Below are 14,131 nucleotides of genomic sequence, written 5' to 3'. Positions count from 1 at the left end.
AGAATTTCTGTATCTCTATAAGAACTGTTGTCTACCTACATCTTTCTGATCTTGTACTTGTAGAGTTGATTTTTTGAACAAAAATGTAAGACTTCACATTAATCTATATTCAGTTTCATTTAGTAAGTTGGTCCCATATTTCAGTCTATCCAGGTCTTCCTAGATCCTGACTCTGTTATTCAATGTATTAGACAGCCTGGTTTTTTATCTTTCAGTTACGCAGATAGCCCATCATATCTACAAATGTAATGCATAAGAAAACTATGTTTTTATCCAAGTCATTGATAGAAATGTTAAAAACAATGATATCACACATAGACCCCTGGGACACTTTGCAAGAGATTATCTTCCAAGTTTAACATGTATCACTAATGACTCCCTCCTCTTCCCCTACACTTTCTAACCTTTAAATTTTCCCTGTCTTCTGGCCTATTCTCAACTACCTACAAGAGGTGTTATTTGTCTCATTACTACTGTGAGAGTTTCATGAAAGACACCATGACCCAGAGACATTTATTTAACAGCAGTTTAACATTCATGAAATACTTCTAATGGCAAAATGAAGCATACTGAAATCTTAGATTCTATGTTATTTGTAGAATCACAAACCTCAAGGAATGATCTTCTTTCATAGATTCTAACATTTAAAGAAAGCTATAGTGCTTTTCATATCAGCTAGTGAACAAACTTACAAATGGAAAGAATTTGATTTTGCCCCAGTAACAGCTCTATCTGTAAAAGATTTGCAAAATATTGGCTATTCTGAGTGAGTTAAATTGAATTTTTACTCAAAGTCCGTTTTTGCCATGAGAAACAAATATTTGATTTGTTTGATAGGCTTTTCCATTTATGTTATACTGAAGAAAGGATAAATGTTTATTTTACAGCTGTAATGAGAATGTTGTAACTTCTTGTATAATGTAGTTCAGTTGTCATATTCTTCCTACCACAGGTGTTCCATCTGACAAATTAAGTTACTTTACCATTCGGGAAAAAAAGTAACACTTTATATACTATGCCTGGAACTAGAACACAGCAATATTCACTGCTTATTCTGTCTATTTACATTTCACCAAGAAATTATGTGATTGGTTATCACATTGTTATTGTTTCAAGGGCTCATGATGAAGTATAACCTCATGAGAAAATCAGAATTGCTTATTTGAACAGAGAGGGTCCCACCAAGGTCAGAATTTGACAACTTATTACATAATTGTGTGATGGTCCTATAGAGAAGACAAGGCCCAAAAGACTTGTGTTTAAGTTGCCTTTTTGCTTTCTAATGGGGGCATGAATTATACACTATTTAGAGATACTGTTTTATTTATGGAGAAGACAATTAAAGATTTCCTGTGTAGAATTGCCTAGGGAAAACGGTTGTGTAAAAAGTAAAGATCTGGGACATACAAGCCCCAAAGCACATCTCAAAGTTATTTCCCCCCCAAACATTTGGGGGTTAATAGAGCCATAAATTAATTCTGCCCTGAACACATTTTTCTTCATTTAAAAAAACCTAAATTTAAAAGGATAAATTTAACTCTTGTTCGTCAGAATGTTGCATACTAAGTAGGAGAATGATATGAAAGAATTTTCATGAGCTCTGTTGACAAGCATTTTCACTTTGAACCGGAAAGAAGCATCTTGATAGCCTAAGTGAAGCTTGAATACAGAGCAGTCCAAATTTCCTTCTCCAACTATCCCTTTAAGAAATACAAGAAACTTTTGCATATGATTAGAATGATCTCCTAATATAGACAAATAGAATTTGTATCCTCTGTTGACAACAGATCCTTAATTGGAGCATTCAAGTGCATTAAAGGTTCTTATGTGGAGGTTTCCCTAGTCCTCATTTTCATTGTGCTCCAGAAGCTCCAGGTTGCTACAAGTATTTATAGTAACATGCTGACTGTAGCTGAGGCTCTGTATACTTGGCTTTTAGCTACTTCATGGCTTTGGACTCAACTAGCTGTGAAGTAGATGGTGGAGCAGTCTACTTTGGGGTGTGGGAGTATTACTGAGTCCTCTGTTGCATTCTCCTTTGGTGGAGGATTTGAGATAAGACCCTTTATCCTGAAACTTGTATGAGTCACTCAGAACATAGATATGGTAAAAGTGTATTTTTGTTCCATCAAAGTAATAACGTCATCTTAAGCTTTTACATAAATAGTGAGCGTTACAATATTTTTATTAAAATTCTTAGCAATCTTAAAGGGTGTTTTTTTAAATATTCTAATATATAGATAAAAGGATTTAATTAAAGGAAATGTTAAAAAATGTCTCAAAGTCACAGAGAACATTTTTGACATGGCTGAACTTAGAACTCATATCTTTTGACTTCATACCTTCACATCTTGATGTCTTAAGACATCAAGATGTGAAGGTATGAAATCAAAAGAATAAGTCAGTATTCTCACATATCAGAGAATAAAAACTACTTAGTACATATCCTATCTTAACACATGCAGGATCCAATCACACTATTTGAAATCAAAGCATTCTTTCTAATGCAAAAGAAGAATCAGCAAAATAAATAAGAGGCGTGAGAGGGTCCTAATGATATAACGGGGTCCTAAAAGGTCATTGGAAGGAAGTGATAAAGTACAGAGTGTTATCATGGGGGCAAAACTGGCAAAAGGCAAAAATACATCATCAGGGTATTAGTTCATATCATTTCTTAGGTTCTGATGGAAGATCTTTGAGAACTGAGCTAAGACAAAATTAAGTTTTTCCATGTTACCACAATTCTTTCCTTCTAAAATTTGCAAAGATTTGTTCAAGCATAGGCCTTATGACTTAGGTTCAGTCCTTGGCTGAGTCAGGCATTAAATAAGCAATAGTTGGCAAATCACTTAACCTCTCATAGCCTCAGTTTCTTCATCTGTAAAATGAAGAAATGCTACTTGCAATAACTATCCCAAAAGATTGCTGTCTGAAAAACTTTGTTCATTCCACTGTTTCCACAAGAAGCAAGGCATAGTAGTCCTTAAGTATGCTTTAAAGATAAATAATTTTTATTAACTTCTTTAATTTTTACTAATTATTATTATTATCTATTATTATTATTCATTATAGCCATCTTCTCAAATAGTAGAATCCTAAAACTGAACTCTTGAGTCAAGGGTTTATTGTCTGATAGAGACAGAATATTTTGTAAGTTGCAGAAAAATTATGGTGTTTATAACAGAAGCTTCTGGTGTACTGAATCTTTTCCATTTAGCAAAGAGTGATTTTCAACATGTGTTCTTCCTACATAGCAAGAATTTTGGGATAAGTGCAATACTGACATGAACATGTTACCAAATCCTTCCTGTATACCAAATGAAATTTGAATTCAAATAAAAGCATTCCTTCTACTAAACAACAAGAAATACTAAAAGTATCACTCTTCTTCTATGCTCATGCTTAAATGAAATTTTGGCTTTTAGAACAGAGAATAAGGTTGATGGAGTCCAACATTTTTGTTCAATATACATTTATTGCTACAAATCCTTAGGGACATCCCATAGGTTCAAATATGCACATGTGAATGGATAATTTTTCTAACATTTCATCTTCAAATGAAGAGTATATTTTATAAGAATGGATTGAACTTGAATAAATATTTCTGTTGTCTTTGTTTTTTTTTTTTAAAAAGCAAACATCGTCAAATCTACTATGCCAAAATAATCAATGGACAAATATTTGGGAAAAAGCTTTTTTTCTCTGTAAGTAGAATGAAAGAAGAGCACCTGGATTAGATAGACATTCTTGTGAAGTGACAGGTGCTTAAAGCTAAAAACTTTGATCCATCACTTTCTAAGCTTGAAATCAGCAACTTAAAACAATGCATCTCCTTTGGCACTTTATTATCTTCAGCTAATGCCATACTGAAAAATTTGGAGTACAAGTGTAGCCTGATGAAGATTGATATGAAAGCTGGCTTTTCATGGGTAATTAACATGAACATTTCTTAAAAAAAAATTTGTCCATTATGTAGGATTTACATTGGCTTTTTAAAAATAAATTGAAAACACAAAATACATAAAATATTTGAATGCTACATTTGGAGTATTTCAGGAAAATCTCCCAACAAATTAAAAGTTATGTTCCTGACACTTCCAGGAGCCAAGATGGTGGACTAAGCAGTAACCACTGTAATTCTCCCAAACTCATCTCCAATCAAGGATAAAATAGAACCCCAAAACAAATCCTGGAATGGTGTAACTAGAAAAAATATGGAGTGAAACAATTTTTTAGCCCAAGAAACTTGGAGTATCAGCAAGAAAGGTCTGTCTCATTTGGGTGAAAGGGGAGTGCAGCCCCAGATGGGAAGCATCCCAGCAAGCCAGCAGCAATCCTCACCTCACAAACCAGTGGGAGATTGTGAGCCCCAGAGTGGTAGAGCAGTTAAATGCCAACAACAAGATCCCCCTCATGCTTTAGTATAGCCAGGGTAACCACAGACTCCAGCTCTGAGAATCACCACGTGCTTCAGTAAAGCCCCAGGCAAACAGGTAGATGCTAACCCTATGGGTGTCTAAACAAACAGGCAGCTGCCAGCCAGCACTGATGCACCATACTTTCAGCATAGCCCTGGGAAAACAGGCAGCCTACAGAGGCCTGACCATACTTGCTTCAGTGTGGTCCTGGAGAAATGTCAAAACACCCCTGTGGCCTCAGCACACACCAGACCCCAACTCAACACCAGGTAAGCTGCCAGACACCTACATCCTCCAGCAGTGCCAGCCACCTCCCACCCCACACCTTCAGCACAGCACCAGAGATGAGGGTAACATCAGCACAGCACCAGGTAAACAGCCAGGGCCTGCAGCCACTAACACAAGAAACAGGAAACACCTTTCACCCTGGGAGCAGAGCACAAATTCAAAAGAAATGAAACACACACACACACACACAAGCACACACACACACTCACTCACACATGGACAAAGATGAGCAGAAAACAACAAAGAAAGAATCTGACCATAGAAAATTATTATGGAGACAGGGAAGACCAAGCCACAAACTCAGAAGAGGACAACAGTGTCAAAACACATTTGGTCAAAACCCCAAAGAAAAAGAGGAAGTGGTCTCAAGTCCAGAAAGGTTCCATGGAAGAGCTCAAAAAGGAGCTTAAAAGTCATAAAAGAGAGATAGAAGAAAAACTGTGAAAAGAAATGGGAGTAATACAAGATAATTATGAAAAGAGTCAACAGCTTGGAAAACTACTTAAAAAGTGGAATTGGCTGAATGGAAAAGGAGGTACAAAAATCCACTGAAGAAAACAACTCCTTAAAGAGTAAAAATGGCCAAACGGAAAAGCAAGTTCAAAAGCTAATTGAGGAAAGCAATACCTTAAAAGTTGGAATTGGGCAAAGGAAGCTAATGACTCTACGAGACATCATGAATCAAACAAATTCAAAAGAATGAAAAAGTGGCAGAAAATGTAAAATCCCTCATGGGAAAAACAACTGACTGTAATATCAGAATCATTGGACTACCTGAAAGCCATAATCAAAAGGAGGACCTGGATAACATCTTTCAAGAAATTATCAAGGAAGACTGCCCTGATGTCCTGGAAGCAGAGGGCAAAATAGGCATTAAAAAAATCCCTGGGGTGGTGAAGCCAAGATGGTGGAGTAAAAGCAGTGACTTGCTTGAGCTCTCCCTCAAACCCCTCCAAATACCTGTAAAAAATGGCTCTAAACAAATTCTAAAGCAGCAGAACCCACAAAAAGAGAGAGTGAAACAAATTTCCAGGCCAAGACAACCTGGATGGTTGATCGGAAAGGTATATCTCACCAGGCTGGGGGAGGAAAGTGGTTTGGCTTAGGCACCCAGGTCTCCGCAAACCCAGAGCAGGCCTCAGAGGACTGAATCATGGGCAGCTGTGGTAGTTTCCAGGCCTCTCAACCTATGAACACGAAAGACAACTTAGAAGGTCAGTGGGAAAAGTCTGTGTCTGCAGTGAGACAGAGAAGTGTGGAGTCAGCTCCAGTGCCTGAGTGCGGCCCTGGGGTGGCAGCTGCTTCCAGAGCTTCCCACCCACAGACTCAGGGGGAATCGAGTGGCTGATCAGAGGAGGATTGCAGGGATCTCTCTGCTGGTGTAGGATTCTCTTGCTTTGCCGGTGCTTGGATCTGGATCACAGTTCTGGGTGTCGGTCCTGGAGCAAGGAGGAGTGCTGGCATAGTGGAGCTTGTGGTGGTGATGAAGAGACAATCCTTCTCACAATTCCAAGGCAGAAAAGAGTTCTCGTGATCACTCATAGACCAGAGCACAGGCCAGGAAAGGAGTAAGCACCATGGAAGAACTGAAAATTCACAGATCCCTAGAAGTATCTCTGAAAACAGCTGCACAAAACCCCTGAAGCTTGGGACAGTACATTCTCCACACTGGAAGTAGACTCCTACCTTAACAAAGAGTTTATAACTCAAGTAATTGGCTGGGATCATGAGCAAGCAGTGCAAAAAGAGTCAGACCATAGAATCTTACTTTGGTGACAAAGAAGATCAAACTACAAGACCAGAAGAAGACAATGAAGCCAAAGCTCCTACATCCAAAGCCTCCAAAAAAATTATGAATTGGTCCCAGGCCATGGAAGAGCTCAAAAAGGATTTTGAGAAGCAAGTAAGAGAAGTAGAGGAAAAACTGAGAGTGATGCCAGAAAATAATGAAAAACAAATCAACAGCTTGCTAAAGGAAACCCAAAAAAATACTGAAGAAAATGCTACCTTAAAAATATAGACTAACCCAAATGTCAAAAGAGGTCCAAAAAGCCAGTGAGGAGAAGAATGCCTTAAAAAGCAAAATTGGCCAAATGGAAAAGGAAGTCCAAAAGCTTACTGAAGAAAATACTTCCTTAAAAATTGGAATACAGCAATTGGAAGCTAGCGACTTTTTGAGAAATCAAGACACAGTAGAACAAATCCAAAAGAATGAAAAATTAGAAAACAATGTGAAATATCTCATTGGAAAAACAACTGACCTGGAAAAGAGATCCAGGAGAGAGAATTTAAAAATTATTGGACTATCTGAAAGCCATGATCAGAAAAAAGAGCCTAGACATCTTTCAAGAAATTATCCAGGAAAACTGCCCTGATATAGTAGAACCAGAGGGCAAAATAGAATTTGAAAGAATCCACAGATCTCCTCCTGAAAGAGATCCCCAAAGGAAAACTCCTAGGAATATCTTGGCCAAATTCCAGGGTTCCTAGGTCAAGGAGAAAATATTGCAAGTAGTCAGAAAGAAATAATTCAAGTATTGTGGAAACACAATCAGGATAACACAAGATTTAGCAGTTTTTACATTAATAGACCACAGGGCTTGGAATATAATATTCTGGAGGGCAAAGGAGATAGGATTACAACCAAGAATCGCCTACCCAGCAAAACTGAGCATAATCTTTAGGGGAAAAAATGGATATTCAATGAAATAGAGGACTTTCAAGCATTCTTGATGAAAAGACCAGAGCTGAATAGAAAATTTGACTTTCAAATACAGGACTCAAGTGGAGTGTGAAGAGGTAAACAGGAAAGAGAAATCATAAGACACTTATTAAGGTTGAACTGTTTACATTCTGCGTGGAAAGATGACATTTGTAACTCAGGAGTCCTTTGTCAGTATTAGAGCAGTTGGAAGGAAAAAAAAATTATATGTATGTATACATATGAGTTGAAGATGAAGGGATGATATCTGGAGAATAAAATTAAGGGGTGAGAGAGGATTACATGAAGAGAAGGAGAAAGGGAGAGGTCAAGTGGAGTACATTATCTCACATAAAACAGACAAGAAAAGGCTTTTACAGTGGAGGGGAAACAGGGAAGGTGAGAGAGAATGAATGAATCCTATTTTCATCAGATTTGGCTTAAGGAGAGAATAACATACCCCAATGAATTGAGTATGGAAATCTCTCTTACCCTACAGTAAAACAGGGGGGAAGGGGACAAAAGAGCAGGAGCATGACAGAAGGGAGAACAGATTGGGGGAGGGGTAATCAGAAGCAAACACTTCTAAGGAGGGACAGGGTAGAATAAATGGGGGGTGGGAGAAGATTAAGGGAAATATACTTAGTTTTTCACAACATGACTACTATGGAAGTGTTTTGCGTGACTACACATCTATAACCTGTACCAAGTTGCTTGCCTTCTCAATGAGGGTAGATGGAGAGGAAGGGAGAAAATCTCAAACCCAAAGTTTTAAAAATAAAAGTAAAAACAAAATTATTTTCACATGCAACTGGGAAATAAGATATACAGGAAATGGGATGTAGAAATCTATCTTGCCCTATAGGAAAATTGAAGGTGAAGGGGATAAGAGAAGCGGGGGGAAGGATAGAAGGGAGGGCAGATTAGGAGAAGGGGTATTTACAATGTAAGTCATCTTGGGGTAGGGTGAAGGATAAGATGAGGAGAAAATTTGGAACTCAAAATCTTGTGGAAGTGAATGTTGAAAACAAAATAAATAAAATAAAAATAAAGTAAATTAACTTTTTTCAATAAAAAAAAAGAATCCACTGACCACCTCAAGAAAGAGATCCCACAATAAATACGCCAAGAATATTATGGCCAAATTTTAGAGCTGTCAGGTCAAGGAAAAAATACTATAAGTGATCAGAAAGAAACAATTCAAATATTGGAGAGTCACAATCAGGATCACACAGGACCTGGCAGCTGCAACATTAAAGGATTTAAAGTCATGGAACATGATATTTTGAAGGGCAAAGGAGCTAGAACTACAACCAAGAATCACTTACCTGGCAAAATGAAGCATAATACATCAAAGGAAAAAATAGTTATTCAATCAAATAGAAGGATTTCAAGCTTTCATAAGGAAAAGAACAGAACTAAACCCAAGAGAAACATAAACAGGTGAAAAGGAAAAACAAAACCTAATGGGATTCAATAGAGCTAAACTGTTTATATCCCTACATGGAAAAATAATCCTTGTAACTCAATAATTGTATTATTAACAGCACAGATAGAAGGAATATACATAGAGAGAGGGTATGGGTATAAGGTGAATTTGAGAGAATGACAAACAATTATTAAGGGATAGGAAAGAGGAATACAAAACATGCAGAAGGAAGGCAGAGGTAGAATGGGGCAAATCATCTCACATAAAGTGGTTAGAAAGACCTTTTACAGTGGAGGGGAAACTAAGAAGGTAGGCAGTTGGCATCACTTGAACCTTACTTCCATAAATTTTGGCTCAAAGAGGGACTAATATACAAAATCAGTTGAATATAGAAATTGATATTACCTGACAGGTAAGTAGAAGGGGAGGAGATTAAACAAAGTGGGCAAAGGGGATTGGGGACTGACATAAGGAGAGTAGATCAGAGGAAGTGGTAGACAAAAGCAAAACACTGGTGAAGTGGAAAGGGGTGAAAGGAGAGAGAGGACAAACAGGAGAAAGAATAGGACAGAGGGAAAATACACAGGTAGTAATCATAACTGAATGTGAATGGGATGAACTCTCCCACAAAACAGAAGTGGATACCAGAGTAGACAAAAAAACCAGAATCCTACAATATGTTGTTTACAAGAAACACACTTGAAGCAGAGAGACACACAGAGTAAAGATAACGGGCTGGAGCAGAATCTATTATGCTTCACTTGAGGTAAAAAAAAGAAAAGGCAATGGTAGTAATCCTGATCTTACACAAAATAAAAGCAAAAATATACCTAATTAAAAGAGATAAGGAAGGAAACTACATCTTGCTAAGAGATATCATAGACAATGAAACAATCAAATTAGAACAGCAAGTAATACTCTACCTGTCTCCCTATGGGGAGATGAAGAATTCATGACCGAACAAGAGATAGAGAACATTACAAAATGTAGAATAGATAATTTTGATCATATTAAATCAGAAAGCTTTTACACAAGCAAAACCAATGCAACCAAGATTAGAAGGAAAGCAGAAAGCTGGGAAACAATCTTTAAAGCAAGTATCTCTGACAAAGGTCTCATTTCCCAAATGTATAGAGAATGGAGTCAATTTATATGAATATAAGCCATTCCCCAATTGATAAATGGTCAAAAGATATGAACAGGCAGTTTTCAGATGAAGAAATCAAAGCTATCTATAGGAACATGAAGAAGTGCTCTAAATCACCATTGATTAGAGAAATGCAAATTAAAACAACTCTGAAATACCCCCTCATACCAATCAGATTGGCTAATATGATAAAAAAAGAAAATGTTAAGTGTTAGAGAGGATGTAGGAAATTTGGGACACTAATACACTGTTGGTGGAGTTGTGAACTGATCCAACCATTCTGAAGAGCAATTTGGAACTATGTCCAAAGGAGAACCCAACTGGGCATACCCTTTGATCCAGCAATACCACTATTAAGTTTGTATCTCAAAGACATCATAAAAAAGGGGAAAAGACCTACATGTGAAAAATATTTATAGTAGCCCTTTTTGTGGCAGCAAAATATTGGAAATTGAGGAGATGGCCATCAATTGGGGAATGACTGAACAACTGTGGTATATTAATGTAATTGAATACTATTGTGCAATAAGAAATGATGAACAGGCAGATTTCAGAAAAACCTGGAAACACTTGTACAAACTGATGCAAAGTGAAAAGAACATAACCAGGAAAACACTGTACACAGTATCAGCAACATTGTGTGATGATCAACTATGAATGACAGCTTTTCTCAGCAACACAATGATCCAAGACAAGTACAAAGAACTCACAAAGAAAAATGCTATCCATATCCAGATAAAGAATTGATGGATTCAGAATGCAGATTGAAGCATATTTTCCACCTACTTTATTTCTCGTGGTTTTATTTCCTTTTGATCTGTTTCTTCTTCCACAACAATGACAAATACGGAAATATGTTTTACATGGTAGCACACGTATAAACCATATCAAACTGCCTACCATTTTCAGAAGAGAAGAAGGGAGGAAGGGAAAGACAAAAATTTGGAACTCAAAATCTTGTAATAATGAATGCTAATGGGGGGAGGTGGAGTCAAGATGGGAGAGTAAAAGCAATGACCTGCTTGAGCTTCCCCCCAAACCCCTCTAAATACCTGTAAAAATGACTCTAAACAAATTCTAGAGCAGCAGAACCCAGAAAAAGACAAAGCAAAACAAATTTCCAGCCCAAGACAACCTGGATTAGAATGGTCCATTGTGCCTGGCTGAGAGAGGAGCACAGATCAGCATGGGTCTTGCAAGCAAAGACCAGGCATCAGTGAAACTGGAGCAGTCCTGAGGGGATTGAATTGAAGGCAGCTGTGGCAGTTTCCAGACTTTTAAACCCACAAACACCAAAGACAACTTAGAAGGTCAGTAGAAAAGGTCTTTTGGACCTCAGTGAGAGAAGAAATTGATCCGGCCTCAGTGCCAGTGCAGTCTTGGGGTGGCAGCTGCTTTCAGACCTCTCAGTCGACAGACTGAGGGGGAATCAAGTAGCTGATCAGAGGGAGATTGCAGGGATCTCTTTTCTGATGCTGAGGCAGGAATCTCTTACTTTACCTGTGCTTGAATCTGAGTCACAGTCCTGGGTGGTGGTGCTGGGGCGAGGAGGAGCACTGGCATGGTGGTGCTTACGGTGGCAGTGAAGATAAAATCCTCCTCACAGTTCCAAGGCAGAAAAGAGTGCTTGTGGTCACTCATAGACCAGAGCCAGGAAAGGGATAAGCACTTAGTCCTTGATCATACCACCTTGGAAGAACTGAAAATTTACAGGTCCCTAGATGTATCTCTGAAAAGAGTTCCACAAAACCTCCCAATCTTGGGACAGTACATTCTCCACACTGGAAGCAGACTGCTACCTTAACAAAGAGTTTAAAACTCTAGTAATTGGCTGGGAAAATGAGCAAACAGTGCAAAAAAGGTCAGAACATAGATTCTTACTTTGGGGACAAAGAAGATCAAAACATATGATCAGAAGAAAACAAAGTCAAAGTTCCTACATCCAAAGCCTCCAAGAAAAATATGAATTGGTCTCAGGCCATGGAAGAACTCAAAAAGGATTTTGAGAAGCAAGTAAGAGAAGTAGAAGAAAAACTGGGAAGAAAAATGAGAGGATGCAAGAAAATCATGAAAAATAAGTCAAGAGCTTGCTAAAGGAGACCCAAAATATACTGAAGAAGATAACACCTTAAAAACAGACTAACCCAAATGGCAAAAGAGGTCCAAAAAGCCAATGAGGACAGTAATTCCTTAAAAAGTAGAATAGCTAAATGGAAAAGAAAGTCCAAAAGGTCACTGAAGAAAATAATTCCTTAAAAATTAGAATGGAGCAAATGGAAGCTAATGACTTTATGAGAAATCAAAACATTGTAAAACAAAACAAAAAGAATGAAAAAAAAATAGAAGACAATGTGTAATATCTCATTGGAAAAACAGCTGACCTGGAAAACAGATCCAGAGAAATTATTTAAAAATTATTAGATACCTGAAAGCCATGATCAAAAAAAGAACCTCAGCATCATCTTTCAAGAGAAAACTGCCCCGATATTCTAGAACCAGAGGGCAAAATAGAAATTGAAAGAATCCACCGATCACCTCCTGAAAGAGATCTCCAAAGGAAAACTCCTAGAAATATTATAGCCAAATTCCAGAGTTCCCAGGTCAAGGAGAAAATATTGCAAGCAGCCAGAAAGAAACAATTCCAGTATTATGGAAACACAATCAGGATAACACAAGATTTAGCAGCTGCTACATTAAGATATAGGAGGGCTTGGAATATTATATTCCAGAGGTCATAGGAACTAGGATTACAATCAAGAATCACCTACCCACCCAAACTTAGCATAATCCTTCAGGGGAAAAAGTGGATATTCAGTGAAATAGATGATTTTCAAGCATTCTTGATGAAAATGAATAGAAAATTTGACTTTCAAATACAAAACTCAAGAAAACATGAAAAGGTAAACAGGAAAGAGAAATCATAAAGGACTTGTTAAAGTTGAACTATTTATATTCCTACATGAAAAGGTGATATTTGTAACTCATGAGACCTTTTTCAGTAGTAGGGTAGTTAAAAGGAAAAATATATGTATAGATAGATAGACAGACAGAGAGATAGACAGACAGACAGACAGATAGATAGATAGATAGATAGAGGGCATAGGGTGAGTTGAAGGGGTGATATCTTAAAATAAAATTAAGGGGTGAGAGAGGATTATACTGGGAGAAGGAGAAAGGGAGAGGTAGAATGGGGTAAATTATCTCATGCAAAACAGATAAGAAAAAGCTTTTACAGTAGAGGTGAAGTAGGAAAAAGTGAGAGGAATGAATAAATCTTATTTTCATTTGATTTGGCTTGAGGAGGCAATAACATGCATACTCAATTGGGTATGCAAATCTATCTTACCTTACAGGAAAAGAGGAAGGAAAGGGATAAGGCAGTGGGGGGATGATGGAAGGGAGGGCAGATTAGGGAAAGGAGTAATCAGAAGCAAGCACTTTTGAGTAGGGACAGGGTCAAAAGAGAGATTAGAATAAATGGGGAGGCAGGATAGGATGAGGGGAAACATAGTTTTTCACAACATGACTACTATGGAAGTGTTTTGCATGACTGTACATGTATAACTTGTATTGAGTTGCTTGCCTTCTCAATGAAGGTGGGTGTGGAGGGAAGAAGGGAGAAAATTTGGAACCCAAAGTTTTAAAAACAAATGTTAAAAATTATTTCTAATGCAACTGGGAAATAAGATATATGGGCAATGGGGTATATAAATCTATCCTTCCCTACAGGAAAATAGAAGGAGAAGGGGATAAGAAAAGGGAGGATGATAGAAAGGAGGGCAGATTAGGGGAAGGTGTATTCAGAATACAAGCCACCTTGGGGTGGGAGGAGGAACAAGATGGGGAGAAAATTTGGAACTCAAAATCTTGTGGAAGTGAATGTTGAAAACCAAAATTAAATTTATATGTATATATAAAATGAATGCTTAAATTTTTCTTGATATGTAATCAGTGAAAAAAACCAAAATATTATTTAAATTTTAAAAAGAAAAATAAATAAAATTATGCTTTTAAAGTACACCACACTGCCCTGTTTAATAGTCCCATTATTTGCCCCAGTGGCTAAATTGTCAGTGAAAGCCTTCTACTTGTGAAATTTTTGCTTTGATTTCCCCAATTTGTGGAGTAAGAAAGTCAGATTCAGCCTA

This window comes from Phascolarctos cinereus, unplaced genomic scaffold, assembly GCF_003287225.1.
Source record: "Phascolarctos cinereus isolate Bilbo 61053 unplaced genomic scaffold, phaCin_HiC Scaffold_3;HRSCAF=262, whole genome shotgun sequence".
NCBI classification, from domain to species: Eukaryota; Metazoa; Chordata; class Mammalia; order Diprotodontia; family Phascolarctidae; genus Phascolarctos; species Phascolarctos cinereus.
This window is presented reverse-complemented; position numbering follows the sequence as displayed.